The sequence below is a fragment of the Leuciscus leuciscus genome (genome assembly GCF_965113295.1).
Source record: "Leuciscus leuciscus genome assembly, chromosome: 2".
In the NCBI taxonomy this organism is placed as follows: Eukaryota; Metazoa; Chordata; class Actinopteri; order Cypriniformes; family Leuciscidae; genus Leuciscus; species Leuciscus leuciscus.
This window is the reverse complement of record NC_138726.1, coordinates 28,153,002-28,170,596: the sequence shown is the minus strand read 5'-3', so window position 1 is coordinate 28,170,596 and position 17,595 is coordinate 28,153,002. Positions and strand designations below refer to the sequence as shown.

At 39.1% G+C, this 17,595-nt stretch overlaps 2 long non-coding RNA genes across 3 annotated transcripts; both read left to right on the top strand.

Annotated features, from left to right (window-relative positions):
- The first annotated feature begins 1,590 nt into the window (after positions 1 to 1,590).
- Positions 1,591 to 3,929, top strand: LOC309487640. Of its 2 annotated transcripts, XR_014201897.1 has the most exons (5): positions 1,591 to 1,915; positions 2,639 to 2,733; positions 2,819 to 2,867; positions 2,988 to 3,138; positions 3,778 to 3,929. It is a non-coding gene; the product is annotated as an uncharacterized lncRNA (long non-coding RNA). The 2 variants fall into 2 exon arrangements; XR_014201898.1 differs by lacking the exon at positions 1,591 to 1,915 and having other exon boundaries at positions 2,599 to 2,733.
- Positions 3,930 to 13,758: 9,829 nt separating this feature from the next.
- On the top strand, positions 13,759 to 14,861 carry LOC309493440. The gene is made up of 2 exons (XR_014203934.1): positions 13,759 to 14,051; positions 14,118 to 14,861. It is a non-coding gene; the product is annotated as an uncharacterized lncRNA (long non-coding RNA).
- Positions 14,862 to 17,595: the final 2,734 nt, after the last annotated feature.

Genomic DNA, 17,595 nt, shown 5'->3' with positions numbered 1-17,595 from the left:
GCTAATCAAGTGCAAACAAATTCCATTATGGAAAAATTGCCTTTGTATTGACTTTTTGCGAGCCAATGGGCATCCTAAAAGGCACCACAGAAGAAAAAAAAAAGCTTGTTTGTTGGAGTGAATGTTGGATATGGGCCATGAGGCACTCTAGATCGAAGCTTCACAGTAAAGGTGTGTGTGTGTGTGTGTTTTGTAGAGAAACTTGAGGGTATATTGACATTGCCAGAAGGGCCCTGTTTGAAACTGTGAGAGGACTGCTTACTTGCACATGAATATAACTAGAAGGTCTCCTATGGGTCTAAAGCCAATTGGATTTGATCAAAAATGGAAAGCTACCCCTGATTGTGATGACTCCAATAAAAATATGTGACTGAAACTGGAGTTTCTACTCCCTTCTGGCCAATCAATCGGCACAAGAACTGCACTCTCATCAGGGAGTGAGTTAGTAGGGCCTTTTAATGTTTGACCTGTTTAACCCTTTTAAAGGGATAGTTCACCCAAAAAGGAAAATTCTGTCATCATTTACTCACCCTCAAGTTGTTTCAAACCTGTATGAATTTCTTTTTTCTGCTGAACACAAAAGAAGATATTTTGAAAAATGTCTGTAACCAAACAGTTGATGGACCCCAATGACGTCCATAGTATTTTGTTTTTCCTACTATGGAAGTCAATGGGGTCCATCAACTGTTTGGTTACCGACATTTTTCAAAATATCTTCTTTTGTATTCAGCAGAAAAAAGAAATTCATACAGGTTTGAAACAACTTGAGGGTGAGTAAATGATGACAGAATTTTCCTTTTTGGGTGAACTATCCCTTTAAACCGGCTGTGTCATCGCCGACACATACCAGCAAGCTGTATTAATTTTACCATAACTCTTCAACCGTTTGCACTATCAAAACCGTTCAAATTGCCCCTGACAGTAGATTATATGCACTTTGACAATATACGGCTTATTACGGTAATATCATGCTTTCCATCAGCAAATAACAGCAGCTTTCTGGCAGAGCGGGAAGGAAGGATTTGAACAGAGAGATATGAAGCGCGGCAGGTTAGAGTGTTTTGGATTGCATCAAATAATAAAAGAAACGAACAAATACATGGCGAATGAAGTGGTAGACAGCAGAACAGGGGATTGGAATGATTTTTGATGAAACTTGGGAGGCGGATGGTCGTTACTCTTTCAGGCATCTTAGCATGTGGTGTGTGCATGCCTATGTATGCATGCATTTGTATATGTGTGTGCACGTGTATGAAAAAAAGTGTCCTAAATGAAAACTGTGCAACCCAATGTCACAAAAAAGACTTGTATATATGTATTATAGTTCATTTTTCAACTTTAAAGTGTTAGTTTCTTTCTTTCGTTCGTGATTTTTCAGTTTTTTTCTATATAAAAATCAGGAAATTTATTCTCGTTTTTTAAATTCTATTTACAAACTCACCACACACAGTAATGGTCAATAACTGTAATTTGTTGAAAGCTATTTTTTTTCTGAAAAAGATGACACCTTGCACATGAAGATAGCACATTGTTTTAGAATTGTATAGTCAAAAAATCGAAATATGTGAAAAACACCTACCACTCAAAAAACTCAACTAGCCACTTGCTTGATTTGCTAAATAAAAATATGTCTGATTAATAAGAATATAACGAGTTTACTTGTGTTAAATGATTCATTCTTGTTAGTTGGAACTAAATTAAGAAATAATTGAATGAATTAGATCTGCACTTGTTGATTCAATGAGATTGAGGCGCTTCATATCAACAATTCTCTCTGGTGAGTCACACTGCGCATGCTCAGTACTGCGGCGGGAAGTTCGGGGACACGCGGCCGGGCTCAAATGTACTGTGGAGAAGGCTGAAATTCCTGACGTTTTGTGAGCGGTCTAATCGTTCTGCATCCTTGATATTGAGGGTAAGTACCTGATATATGTACCTATTTGTAATTATTACTGTGGGATAAAACTAAGTTATTAGACACTGTTGCGATGTTTCTAAGCAGGCTTATTTTCCCAGACTTGAAGCACATGTGTTGGGTTCAATTCTGTGTCTTTGTCGATACGAGTTTCACCTTAACGTTAAAGGGGAATATGGCAACTCTAGCAATTTTTTTCGCTGATTTTCAGCAAATATAACTCTACCCCAACAATGGGAGGGTAAAACAGGAGATAAATTGAATGCAGACGTCAGAGTCGAAAACATCATACACCCGTTTTTTTCCCGGTTTTTTTCTGTTTGTAAGTTAATGCAACGTTAGCTAACGTTAACGTTAGCGTAATGTGCCATTTTTATGTTGGCCTGGCCTTCATGTATGTATATCAGCAAAATATTAATTTAAACGTTCTGTATCTAGCCATTTCTGTCTTTTCAAACATGTTACTTAATGCTACCCAGCTTATTGATTACAGTGTGCAAAACTTGTCAAGTAAAATCTATGATGCAGTCGACCATATTTGAAGTGTCCTAATAAATGGCAGTTAAAGTTATGATTGAATAGGTATACATGTTTTATTTATGGAATATACTTATTAATATAAGTAAAACTTTATATTTAGTAACAGCAGCCAGTAGTGGTATTTTCTTTGGCCCATTTTTTGAAGTCAGTCTTATACACTTTTTTTCTTTACTTTTTTTACAGCGAAAATGATTCTTTTCTTCATACAAAAGATGAAATACATCACAATATAAAGCTGTCCCCATGCTCTTCTGGTGTGAACCTCACCTTTATTACATGTAAGTAGTTTTTCTTAACACTCACACATATAATGTATAACTAACTATCCTTGATTACTGACTTTTCCTTTTCTTTCTCTTTCAGTGACGTGTATGTGGCAGTGCAGGCAGTGTGTTACAAAGGAGAGTTGTAGGTACAAATTGCTTAAGCATTATAAACTACACCATTGTTTTGGAAACAACAATCATTATGTTTGTGTATATTTAAATTGTGTATATTTAATAGTCATTCTCAATGCATTTTCTTCCCAAAGAGTACTCTTAAGCTGTGCCGCCACTGAAGTTTGAGTTAATCTTGTCCCCACCCCACAGAATGACACTATACACACCCGAAGAGCCTGTGTCATCAAGTCTCTGTGCACCTACTTGAATGAAGACCCTGAAAAACTAGTGAAGGCATATTTGGTGAGTTGATAAGAAAATACAGTTTTAAAAGCCCATTGAATCTGTACTTGGGCCGTGTTTTCCCCTATTTGCTACAACAAACATGTGACTTGAGAGAACACATAACTTTGTCAAATAACTGAGCTGGACAAATTGTTTATTTATAGGAAACTGATGGTACACAGTTCTTATGTGAATTGGTTGATGCACGAAAACAAATATTTTTTTATTCAAATCGGTTGAGCTCTCAAGGGGCCAAATTTGCATTTAAAAAAATGGCATCAGAAACTGTACATGTATGCTTTTGTTTTATTGCAGTGCATTATATTCCAAAGTGGTTCTAATGTTTTAGCCACCTAATTTATTTTAAATATGGTGGCCAAATAAATTATTACAATCTTATAATATAATGCACCACATTATACTCCAGCACCCACTGTGACCTCAATAATAAACAGTAGAATTATCACCTTACTGACAGTTTCGTCTTAAAAACTGAATAATTCTAAACTTGTAAATGTAGGATTCACAGCAGAGCTCCTGTATTGGATTGAAGTTTACTTTACAGGTTTACCTAATAAAGTGGCCAGTGAGTGTTTAAGTGTGCATTTCTTGTAATAAATATTTGAGCTAATTTTTGCTTGTGCTCTTATCCCACAGGATTCAGAATTTGAGTCCCAAAGTACCATGGAGCAAACTGTGATAGGAGTGTATGTCATACTGAAGGAGGGAGCGCTGCCTAACGATGACCCAGCAGACATTGGTGTCCTTGAAGGTGTGGAAGTGCTCAGTGACTTGAATAGTCAGGCTTGTGCTCTGTTATTTGGACTGATATAGGCCTACTGTTTGAACCTGAGCTACCCACCAGAGCTCAAATGCACTTTTGAAGTCTTGCAGAAGATCTTTCTAAATCTAAATGGACAGATGTTGTCATCCAAGGCACAGTTCCTCAAAAACAAGCTTTTGGAGTAAGTGAGCTTGAAAAAGATGGACTGAGACTACAACAGTGTTTTACCAAAGGGACAACTGACTGGAGCAGTTGTTACACACTTGCTATAAATTCATGTTTGTTCAAATTTTACTTTTTTTGTGTGTCAAGGCCAAGGTTTACACTTACAAATTCCCAAAATGGGTATTATTAAAATGGCTTAATTTTTAAGATGTGAAGGAACATAAGCTACACGGGTAATTTAGAATTATCAAAATAATTTTCATGTGATTTCATCACAGCAAGCTGCTGTAAGGTTTTTATTTATTTAAGGTATGTATTTATTTATTTTTATGTTTTATATATACACCAGTATTTCATCAGACAATCTTTTTTTATTATTATTTTACAGCTCAAATTGTTACTCACAATTGTTTGTTAAATTCATGTTTATTTTCAAATGTAACATTTTTCTGTATCAGGCCATGGTTTACCTTACAAATTCCCAAAAAGGAAAGTGTTAAAATTGCTTAATTTTTAGAAGTGTTAAGAAAAAAGGGGCGTTAAAGTCCTGCAAGCGTTGCTTGGGGATCAGTTTTCTCAAGAGCCAAGATTTTGTTAGCTAAATGTTTCTTATATATCATGTTACAAACACTCAGATGAATGGGATACTTAAAGTGAAGAAAGCAGTTCAGACTTAACTGGTGCATGTTAAAGCCCAATTGAAAAAAATAAAAATTTTAATTGTTTGCATGTTTTCTGTGTTTTTTTTGTACACTCAAATACCCCTTTTCCACCAACAAGAACCGGGTGCTGGTTCAGAGCCAGAACTATTGCCAGTTCGGAGTTGGTTCGACTGACGAGCTTACTAAGAACCGGTTTGCGTTTCCACCGGCCAGAGAGCCACAACAGAGCTATATCTTACGTCACTGCATACGTATCATGTTGCCCAGCAACGCTATGCGGCAGCGCCAAACACAAACACACCAGACTTGTTCGAGATGCATCGGCTTCTCGCAGAACGATCAGCACATGAAATCAAATCACTGCGAAAGCGATCAAAAAGCACAAGGAGTCGTATGATCTCCAAACACTCCCGCAGCTCTGATCGGTCCACGCTGCTCCGATGCATCTCGACCAAGGCATCAACAATAATAACTTAGACGTTGCGTTACTATGGATGCTCATGGGTTTGCGAAAATAAATCGGCATCCAAACACGGCGAATCCAACGTGTTCGTGCAGCTCGCCGTAACTTACATAGACGGATATTATAATCGAGCTGCTATTAGCTCGACTAGCTGCTATTTAAAAATGGCGGTCACAAGTTTCTCTTCAGTCTTGTTGGCCACGGTAACCCCGCCCCCAGCCTCTGACGCAAGCGGTTCTTTCTTGGCTCCGTTCTAGACCCTGCAATGATTTGGTGCTACTTAAGAACCAGTTTTACTGGTTCGGAGCTGGTGCTTTGGCGGTGGAAAAACAAAGAACCGATTTGAAACTAGGCTCTGGCTCCGAACCAGCACCAGCTCTGCCTTGGTGGAAAAGGGGTAATAGTAATCTCACTAAATTAACTAAGAATGAACATGTAACTCAAAAAAGATTAAAATGAGTTTAATGGAAATGTTAATATCATGTTTAACCAACACATCTATTTTGTGTTCAAATAATATGATAAAGGTTGGTTGACTTAACTTGGTTTGTTTAGATGGAATATAGGTGGCATGATAAAATCATGTTCATCCAATGAATTTTTTTTTTGAGTGTATTTTAGCTTCAGGTTCTCAAGGGTTAATAACAAGTAGACCTAAAAATTAAAGATAGTTCACCCAAAAATGAAGATTTCATTATTATTTACTCACCCTCATGTAATTTCAAAACTTGTATGACTTTCTTTTTTTTCTGTCAAAAACAAAGGCCCTGTTTACACCTGGTATTAAGGCCCCGTCCACACTATTGCGTTTTCGTTTAAAAACAGAGACCTTTTGCTACGTTTGCACCTCCCGTCCACACTAAAACGGCAAAAACGGAGACCCAAAACGGAGAAGTTTAGAAACGCTGCCGACCCGTTTTTCGTTTTGAATCTCCGGAGGGCGTTTTAGTGTGGATGGGTCGAAACGGAGGACTTTAGAAACGATGACGCAGAAGCTCACGCTCGGCTCTATGATTGGGTGTCATCGGTCATGGCGTATCCTTCCCTGATTCGTCAGCCACCCATCACTTTAAGTAAAAGTTCCACCTCGTCATCGGTCCATGAAAAGAAATCTCTGGTCTTCGACATTTTTAATCTTTGCAGAGGTAACGTTAGCTACTTTCTTCTTCATCAAATCTGAGGAATAGTCAATCCGTTTCCTGTTTACACCGGCGCGCGCATGCCCAGTGTTGGTGAATGGTCACGTGATCCGCGTTTTCAGTCGTTTTAATGGGGACGGAGATCAATTCTAATACGCAGCTAAAACGCTGGTGTGGACGGAGATCGTATTCACTTTAATTCTCCGTTTCTAAACGGAAGCGCAGTAGTGTGGACGGGGCCTAAGATGCGTTTTGGTCAATCGGATCACAAGTAGACGAGGGAGACACATTCCCATTTACACCTGTTGTCTTTTGTCCACTTTCAACCACTTTTTTCCTGATTTCCTCGAGGGGAGGGTCGATGGACGGATACATGTATGTTTATTTTTCAGATCTTTTGATGTAATGGACAAAACAAGCTTACACAATTTACCATACGGAGAGCTTTTGTGGCTGTTAGAATGCATTCAATCATATGAAAGTTTACACTATGAAAGCAATCCAGTTGAATGAGTTTTCGACTACCTCTCGAAGTGGTTTAAAGTGGACAAGCTCAAAATGTTTTAGACCCTGTTTACACCTGTATTTAGCGTTGTCCACTAGTGATCCAATCGAACAAAACGCATAACATTATAGCCATTTACAACTCATCAACAACTGTGAATTTGGACACTTTTCACACACTGTTTCTACTACACAGTAATGAAGTATATGTCTTTGGATGCAGCCATATAATGTAAATGAGTCAAATGGACCACATTTTATAGTGTTTTTTGGAGCTTAACAGCTCCTGGTTCTCATTTATATTGTACAGGACAGCACATTGTAATATTCATCTAAACTTCCAATGTTTGTCTCAAGGAAGAAATAAAGTCGTACATTTTCGTACCTATTATTATTTTCTGAAGGACACGATGACATTTTTCATTTTTGGGTGAACTACTCCTTTAGGATTTTATGCTCTGAAGATCTAAAGTGAGACAGAAAACCTATATAATATATATGTGCTAGCAAGTTATGCATTTTCAACTACATCTGGTACATACTATTATAATTGGTGCATTTGTTTTATTTTTGAGTTTCTTTTACCAGTGGTTAAGTTTGAAAAGTAGCATTTTGTTAGGTTTTTCTGCTATGTACAACATACAGTTTTCTGCCTTGTTGTCTAATGAGAGACCTGTCCCAGGAAAGGCTGGCTGCACTGGCTAAAAGTAATAATTAAGTGCCAATTAAACCCCACTGCCCATGAGCAAAAGCAAGCAAGGTCAGTGTTTGTCAGACTTTGCTGTGAGAAGAAAAAGACACCACTTTCCTCGTATTGTTCTGTTTATTTGGTATAAGTAATTAAAGCTCAGTTGAACTGAAAAATCATTTTGCACTTATTTTTCTTCTAACCTAGACCTAACCAAATAAGTGCTTTAAGTATTGTGTCAACACATTTGATTTTTTCTTCCTCTTCTTCTTTTGCCGTCATGTTGTTTTCCAACCGGACAACATGATTCAGAGTTGTGAAAGAATTATATTTTTAACATTAGTGAAACAAGGACTGCAAATGTGCTTCCACTGCATCTAAGTAGAACACATCTGTGACATAATGACAGCTGACAGAGTGTGTGATGCTTTCTTTGCTTCTCATTAGCATGCAGCTACAGCAGCCAGACATTACCTGTTGATGGCAGAGCAGAGGCGCATGCTGATGGACAGATGGATGGGGTGGCTGATGAATTCCTGGCAGGTGCTTTGTCAGAGGAGAAGCAATTTAAACCTCAGGGGAGAAGAGCCATTTGGAGTTCACACCAGAGCTCTAATGTAGAAAACAGTCAAATCCTTCCTCTCCCTTTCATAATTAAACCACACCACACAGCGGCGTCTCCTAACAAAGGACCGGACATGAGCGGTAGTGCGTTAGCCATCGGCACTCCTCTTACCTGACGCCAAGCATCAGGCTGACTGTGATATAGAAAAATGTCCGCCGAGGGGTCAATCTTCCTTTCATAGGTTGTGACTGATAGATCCAATACCTTTGGAATCAGATAAAACTTTGACGAATGGCTTGGCAGTCGGCTGGTGGGAATCACTTTGCCCTATGCCCGAGCTGGCCTGTCCCTCTCCCATCACGGACCCTGCTGGCTTTGATCAATGGTTCCCACCTGCCGCTGCATAGGGCAGCATGCTGTCACATGATTAAAAGAGCTGGAGGATATTGCTTTCTCTCCGTTTGCTCGGCGAGAGAGAAAACTTCATAAAACTAAGGCGACAGCACTTTCTCTGCTCAGCCCTCTCACTCTCCCCCTGTCTGCCACTTGGGTGATCTGGATTGATTTGAGAGCTTTGGCTGATTGGAGAACAGAGGAGTGCGGATGAGCCAGGAGAATGAGAAACATCTGTTTCAGCATGTATCTCCCCGAAAGGGAGCCGTGCTGACGACGACGGCGGCGCCTGTCATAAAGAAACTAAATATGCATTCTATAGGAACCCAGGTTGGGTTTCATTTTGAAGAGAATCAGGAGACTTTTTATCATGCACATGACCTCATCAGATGACATAGACCGTTATGCAAAGACCACAAATCAGGCAATGAGGCAGATAAGCTAAAACATCATGTGCACAGCCCCATCACTTAGACCCCTGCAATGTTGAACGAAAAGATGAGAATTGGGGAACGGTGGCCATGATTGACGAGGGAGGTGGAGGACTAGGTGTACCCACATGGATGCAGACCATTGGAGGCCTCTGAAGTGTTTTGCACGCTCACAGTCACTCATCACCCCTAATACTGGGGACTCACACATAAGCCCCATAAATCAACGCTATCGTTCCCCTCAACTAGTGATAAATCGACCTGGTGATTAGTGTGATGTATTGTGCAAAATGTAAATAATAACAAGTGTTGCTAATTGGCGCACTACCTGGCAACAAATCAGTAACAAGGAATACTGTATGTACCCGACTGCCATTCTGCATCCCACTCATTACAGAAAGGTGCCATTGCATTCCCTCCTCCCAACAACGCTTGCTCTTCCCTAACTGCTTTGTGCTACTTTTTTAGTTTATTTGTCACTGGGGACTGGTCTCGCAGCTATTGTTCAAGTTAGGTCAGCTTTAAGACCTGAAAACGTACACTTTTTTTAGTCTTGCTTTACATTAATATCATCCGTTGTCACTGCACACTAGCAATGATTTTAATATTTGATTTTAGATTTGTATGGACTATTACTCTCAAGAAAAAAGACAACTGTTGATGTACAGTTGTAATCAATATTATTCAACCCCCATTGCAAATCAGTTTATTGACAAAATGTACAAACTTTCAGCTGTTTGCAATGAACAAATTAAAAAAAAAATCATTGAAATAGCTTAACAACAAAAGTTTCAAATGGTTTCCCCAAATTCAACTGAAAATGCAACTGTTAATGTCTTCTGCAGTCTCAAAATTAGTTAACCCCTTCATGGCAAGCACATTTAGTACTAAGTAGAACACCCTTTTGCTGTTATGACCTGCTGCAAATGAAATGTATAACCAGACACCAGCTTATGGCAGCGTTTCTGAGGAATCCTCATGAGCAATGGCCTCCAGTTCAGTAATATTCTTGGGTTTGTGTGCTGTAATCACCTTCTTCAAATCCCACCACAGATTTTCAGGACTTCTTCTGCAACCAAGCCTTGGTGGAATTTGAGGTATGTTCAGGATCAGGTTCAGGAAGGTCCAATGACGCCCAAGCTTCAGCTTCCTCACTGACAGCATGACGTTTTCTCCTAGGATTTCCTGAAATACTTCAATAAATCCATCTTGCCGTCCACACGCTGCAGGTTTCCAGTGCCAGAGGATGCAAAGCAGCCCCAGAGCATCAGCGAGTACGACCATGCTTAACTGTAGACAGAGTGTTCTTTTCAGAATATGCTTAATTCTTCTTCCTCCAGACATATCGCTGATCCATAGGACAAAAAAGGTCCAGTTTTGTTTCATCGCTCCACAGAAAAGAATCCCAAAACTTCTGTGGCTTATTTATATGATTTTGAACACTTTTCTAGTGCTTTTGGGTCAGTATGCGTAGCGCAGTTAACCGCATGCGTTTAGTACGCACCTTACTGTGAAAGCTGAAACCTCAGTGTCACTATTGCCACCAAGTCTTGTTGCAGGTCTTTTGCAGTACCTCGAGGGTTTTTCCTGAACCTGCCTTCTCAGAAATCTGGTTGCAGCCATTGATAGCTTCCTTTTTCTGCCCCGTCCAGGTAGTGTAACCACTATTCCTTTAACTTTGAACTTGCGAACTACGCTTGCAACGGTGTCTCTAGGAACATTTAGTGCCTTCGCTATCTTTTTATATCCTCATTTGTGAAGGGCTATGATATCTTCTCTTAACCTTTTGGACCATTCTTTTGATTTAGCCATATTTCTAACATGCAGTCAAATGTGACATTCAACAAACCTAGCCAGTTCAGATATTTCATGTGTTCTAGCTCAAACAAACCTGGTGCAACTACTGAAGCCCTTGATTAGTTGCATCGGGTGTGCTTGAGACAACATCTGTTTTGTAGATTTGTGCTGTTGTGAGGGATTCTATTCAGGGGGTTGAATAATTTTGAGACTGCGGAAGTCATTAAAAGTTTCATTTTCAGTTGAATTTGGGGGAAACCACTTTTGTTGTGTTGAGCCATTTCAATTACTTTTGTTTGATTTGTTCATTGGAAACAGCTTAAAGTCTGTACATTTTCCCAAGAAACATGATTTGCAATGGGGTTTCAATAATTCCGATTACAACTGTAAATATTTATCACCTTAGCAGGCAAAGACACCCACGAGAACAGATTACTGTATGTCTCAGATACAGACATTACAATCGAATGCTTTGTTTGTATTCGGTGCTGAAACATGCTCATCCATACACAGCATAAAACTGCATAGGCACCGCAACCAAAAATTACACAGCTGTCTGCTGTAAATGTAGACTTCCATATTGCAGTGCATGCTGTCACTCCAGATGAAAGTCAGGGGCTGTGCGGTACTTTTATGAAGCTACTCTGGGAGTCTGCTCCTGATGTACTGGACTCTCAAACCAAAAAGATGGCATTAATAATCGACACAACAGCTCATCCGCCATTACATGGTCCTCATCAGCGCCCTACGTGAGGAGCTCCAGATGCCCGTGTCCCTGATTTACACTCGGTGGAGAGTGAGAGGAAACACCATCTGACAGAAGCAAGGAGACTGGTTGTAATTAGCGTAGGATGAATGGAAGCAGTTAAGACCTAGAAATACCATTGATCAGGACGAGCTATTGACAGAAACACATAGAAGCAGCTGACAGAAACACAGCCGGTCATTTCTCACTCCGGCTCCCTTCGGAAAGGTGCTGCTCTTGATAGCAAGCTAACATTTTCTAAAGTGTAAGACACCGTTCCATTTGGCAAGCCTCTGTACACTGTGTGTTCGTTGTAACATTTGCAAAAAGTGTGCAAAAACATTTCATAAATAAGGAACACAATTCTACCTTTTAGGGTACTGCCTTAGTAAAAAGCTAAAGGTACAATTTTTTTCTCTTTTTTTTTTCTCTCAAGAAAATATTGGAACCACTCACATTTGTTGTTTTAATCGACTACGTATGGTTGTCAATCGTTAAAAAAATATATTGCATAATATTGATGATAATTGCAGAGAAAAGCCCCCAAAAAAATATTTTAAAAAGATCATTACAAAACATAACATTATGGTGGCAGATTAAACATACATTACAAAAAGTTAATTTCCCTATCGTTGACTCTGTGAGTGAAGCTGTGAGTGTGTAAGACTTCCGATTCAATAGCCACAATAAGTAAATAACTAGAAGAATAACAAATCACAGTAAACTGTAAAACTAATTGCACTACAAACCAGTCTGTTTATGATTAGGATAATAAATGAAAATATTACAACAAATACCAGTTTGCAATATCAAGCAACATAGTGACTGTTTTAGCACAACTAAAATAACTAGAAGCACTGACACCATAAAATGGCCCACTCTTACGTAAAAAATTAGGTGGATATCCAGTCCATCACTGGCCTACAGCCCACAGCAATCCATTCAATCTGTCTAAGGTACAGTTCTCGTGATAACACAGGATGTGCAATATGTGGTTCAGCTAGGCGCACACTGAAAATCTTTAAGGTGGCACTTCAAGCTTGAATTGCTCTGATAGCAGGAAACTTCATTAGTGGGAGCATGATTAATTGTGTTAATTTTTTATCAAATTATTTCCTTATAGTTAATTGCTTCAAATTTACATGTTAAATTGACAGCCCTAATGAATACGGTATACTACTCTTATGGATTTCTTGCTTTACAGACCAGTGTAATTGGAATTTTTCTTATATAACACCTGTTACAATTCCCCCTACAGACTTTCTCACCACTTCTCTGTCTATTTTCTCTTTATACAATAACGTGGTATGTAAAAGTCCGCTTTACTTTTGCAAAGCCCTGCTAGCATGCTGCCGATGTGCTGTGACCACTGTATGCAAAGCGTGGTATTAGTCACAGGCCGGCTGGCCATGACAGGCCTGCAGTGTGAGGGAGATTAATGCCGGCCAGGGCCACTTTATTATCCGTAGACTCTTCTTTCTTGCTCTCTGACTCCGTCTCGCCATTGCACCTTGCCATTAATTGTCTGTGCCCTCCCTCATCCCCTCCCACCCGCTCTAGAGTGACGGCAAAAGCACCTGTCCCTAGCTTTGACAATCCCCACCATACCACATTCAACTTGTATGGACGCACTCACACACACCTGCCCTACTGCCGACGGCTTTAGAGAAAATAACATTTGTGGTCAATCTCTTCTCTAAGGCACTGCATGCCAGGAGACATACAGGAAGTAAATGCAGCTGTCCTCATTTCCTCTGTACTAGATGTGGTCTCTGGCCCCATTTTAGTTGCATAGTGGAATCAAATAACTTCCAGAAGTTTTTTTTTGGGGGGGGGAGTTTGATTTATTTAAGTGAACTTAATGCATATACTTTACAGCAGATATTGGTATTATTAAATGAGTAATTATTTAATGAGAAAATAGGACTATATTTTATACTGTAGCTAATTAGAAAAGTCAGATAAAGGCAAAAAAATAAAACCTTAAATAATTGTAAGCTATATTGCTCTTCTTTTTTTTATCTGCAATCACTCACATGCAACAGTTGAGGAAATGTTTCTGATATATCTTTAGGATGCATACAAAATTGCATTAAAAAGTTTTTTTCCTGAAATGTTGACAACATTAAAAATAATAAACTGTGTTAGATTAAACTGAGAAGGGTCATAGCACTTGCATATTGTTGTCCTACTGTTAGTTTAACTGCTTCTATTCTCATTTGTAAGTCGCTTTGGATAAAAGCGTCTGCTAAATGAATAAATGTAAATGTAAATGTAAAAATATTAAATATATATATATATATATATATATATATATATATATATATATATATATATATATATATATATATATATATATATATATATATATATTAGTGGTGGGCCGTTATCGGCGTTAACGTGCTGCGTTAACGCGAGACTCTTATCGCGCGATAAAAAAAATATCGCCGTTAATCTATTCTCCAAGTTGGGTTGGGAGATGGCTCCACAAGCTATGATGACGCAATCTACCCGCGGCCGCGACTCGCGAGGTAAACCCGGCTGCAACGCATATTCGTCGTCATCTTAAGTAAACACGGCTGAAAGTGAAAGCTGGTGAAAAAGATCGGTGCAACATCCATTATTTGGACTTGGTTCGGGTTTAAGCCGTCAGACGAGCAGCAGCAAACTATATACAGAGTGTGTGGGGTAACAGTTCGGTAAGTTAACACACGACTAATCCGTTCGACCACCTCAAATTCAAAACGAAACATGATATCACTGAATACCAGCGCGCGCGTATTATTCCCATTCCAATATATCTTAGTGGTGTAGCACATAATCTCGATTTTAAGAATCGTTGTTGTGTTTCTTTTTAACTGAAAAGACATCAGTTAGACAATATTCTAATTTTAAATTTGGGGTTTCATAAGCTCCAAGCCATAATAAACATTAGACCTACTTAAGTCTCTGCAGCTAGTGTACTTAAATTTTATTTATCTGCAAAATTATGTTGTATACTTACAGTTTTGCACAATATATGTTCTCAAAACTACATACACCCTTTAAAAAAAATACATTTAGCAGTTGTTTAGCATGGGTCTGTGTTAGGGCTGGTGGACGATTTTGGCTAAAATCATAATCGCAATTAATCAAACAAGTTACCTCGATTACGATTATTGAACGATTTTTTTTTTTTTTAATTCCTATGTCACTGGCAAGGCTTATACTGTAAATACGTTCACGGTTATTTTTTCTAATGAAAGAGTTAGGGATGTCCTGATACCACTTTTTCACTTCCGATACGATACCGATGCCGCAGCTTTGGCTATTTGCCGATATCTTTATTTTATTCTTGAACTAATACTACTAATAATAAAATATATGGAAGCACTTTCCTCAATTAGCCACATAAAAACATCTCACTCAAATGGAGAACAAATACTTCTCCAGTATATAGTCCACAACAACAGTTGATAATGAAAGACTGCCACCCTTTATTCAAAAGGCCTTGAGATATGTTTGGTAACCTGAATGAATTTAAAATTAATTTGCTATATTTCAGATCAATATATTTGTTTCCTTAAAATTTAAATTAACTTTAACTTCTCATCTGAATTATAAATAATTTATTTCTGTATAAAATAATACTAGGCTACCATTAAAAACATTTGATTTAATTTTTTAATCAATGTAGAATGTGTAACTTAAAAATAAAAAGATTAGTGCTCTGTTTTAGGACAAGAAATGAAAACCAATGCAATATGATGAATGTCCAAAAGATGAGATCATTTTTGCTTTTTGATAATTTGATTTAAAAAAATTTACACAGTGTGTGTGTGTGATTTTGGTTGGGTGACAGTTGTAGGTTACAGTTTGACAAGAGTTTACAGTTTGACAAAAGCACAATGTTTTACACAAATATAAGTAGGCTGAACACTTTGCAGTTTTAATGATGTCCTGTATGAACAAATTGACGTTGATGTTATAATGACGAATGATGTTTTTATGTTTCCACTGTTCGATCGCGCCCGTGCCTCTCTCTCTCTGACACACACATTCCAGCATTGCAATCTTGACATCGCAGCCTGTTCATTATGCTGCGTTCACAGCAAACGCGAATAGAGCGTCAAATTCGCGTCTATCGCGTCTAGTTCTACGCTTAAACATTTTGAATCCATTCGCGCGTCCAAAGCGAATAGGACGCGCGTAAGCGAGCGTTTGAAGCGAAATAGACGCGCGTTCAGGGACGGGGCGGAGTCAAGTGACTACACACGCGGTAATATGTTTTAAGGGGAAAGTACACACACAGTAGGCGGAAATATTAATAGGATTAAAAAACCGAAATAACCGACTTGGTAAAATTACGTCAGTTACAGGCTCTGAATTTCAGTTTCGATTACTTTTCGATTAATCATCCAGCCCTAGTCTGTGTAATCTGTTCTGAAATGGTTTTATTATAATATACTGTATATCGTTATTGCAAGAGGCTGCAATGTATATCACAATATAGATTTTAGGCCATATCGCCCATCCCTAATTGATAGCCTATAGTAGTTGATAATAACATAGGCCTACCTAATGTTGCCTACGGACGGTAACAGTACAGTAGTAACCTTTTACAGTCTATGAGTAGAACAGCTTTCTCAAGCAGTTTGTGATGCATTTTGGAAACAGGAGATGAGCCCCTGGTCTAATGCGCCACCTGGCTTGAGAAACCCGTTCTCAAAGACTTACTTTTATAGTCATTATTTGGGTAGCACACATATTCTGAATGCCTTCGGCAGAATTCAAATGAGCCATTTTAATCTAGATTAAAAAAATTAATCTATGCCCACCTCTAATATATATATATATATATATATATATATATATATTTCAAAACAGAAATTAAATACACACTCATCAATCACCAAAAGTATTCAAGTATTTGTATGTGGATAGATGTTTAATAGTTAATAGGTGATAAAAAAAAAAAAAAAAAAACATTGTCGTGTAAAACTAGCATGTAAATATTCTGCTAGTCCTATATGTGCAGAATCTATACATGGCTGAGTTTTGTTGCTGAAGTCAGCTGGATGCAGACTCTGCACAGATATCAAACTTTTATAACAGTGAGCATCACCTCCACCCTGAGCAGCATGTGTATTCCATCCAGAGATGAAGAGATGGGTGGTTCTGTCAAGCATATGCCCCTGTTTATTTCCATAGGGCATTTAGTAGAACACACCTCTCTATGGGAATCTATCACATACTGCAAAACGAGTCCTCCAAGAGGTCCTTCGACGAGTTTATATCAACTTCCCAGCTGACAGCGTACCGCCATTAACAATTAATTATCCGGGACAGGCACTAACAGGCTGGGTATACACAAGCCCTCTGGGAGAGAGACAACCCAGATGTCACAACGGACCGCCATGTATAATCCAGCGCCTCACTGTATTCACTCACCCACTCCCTAAGGACACTCACAAATCGCCAACCAAAACACTTGTGCGTTTTAGGTTTGGTCCAAAAGGCAGAGTCCACTTTACGAGGGAGAGTTTGTGAAAATGAGAAAGAGAGGGAGGGTTTGAGGGTATAAAGATCAGGCAGTGTAACATCCTTCAAATCCTGACATTAAGTATTCAGATGTTACAAAAAAGCAAAGTGTTGGCAATTAAAATAATCAATCTTCCTGGCGACGGTGTACCCAACATCTGTTCAATAAGTCCCCCGCTCTTGGTCTACCGGGAACAGAGAGGGTAAAAGGGATGAGAGAAGGTCCACTTTTAGCTGTCCTTCAGTGATGAAAACCCCTCCACCTCTAACACACACACTCGTAGCGTGGCCGGTCCGTACGGGCCTGATGTCAGATGGTTCTGCTGTGTTGTTTTCTTTGTTATAAATAACAACAGGCCACCTGGACTTCCTCCACACACCGGTTTACCGACAATTCGATATAGGAGGGGAGACGGGAGGGGGGCACTAATGATCCCGCAGGCTATGGGCCTCACCGGCACCCCACCCTCCACCCCGCTCCCTCTCTCTCCTCATCCCGGGCTAATGGGACGGAGGGGATTCAGGGTAGGAGTGATGAATGACAGAGACGGATGGCTCGGGACAAAGCATGTGCTGACAAGCAGTGAATACGGGGCAACGTTGCAGAAAGGTCAACGCC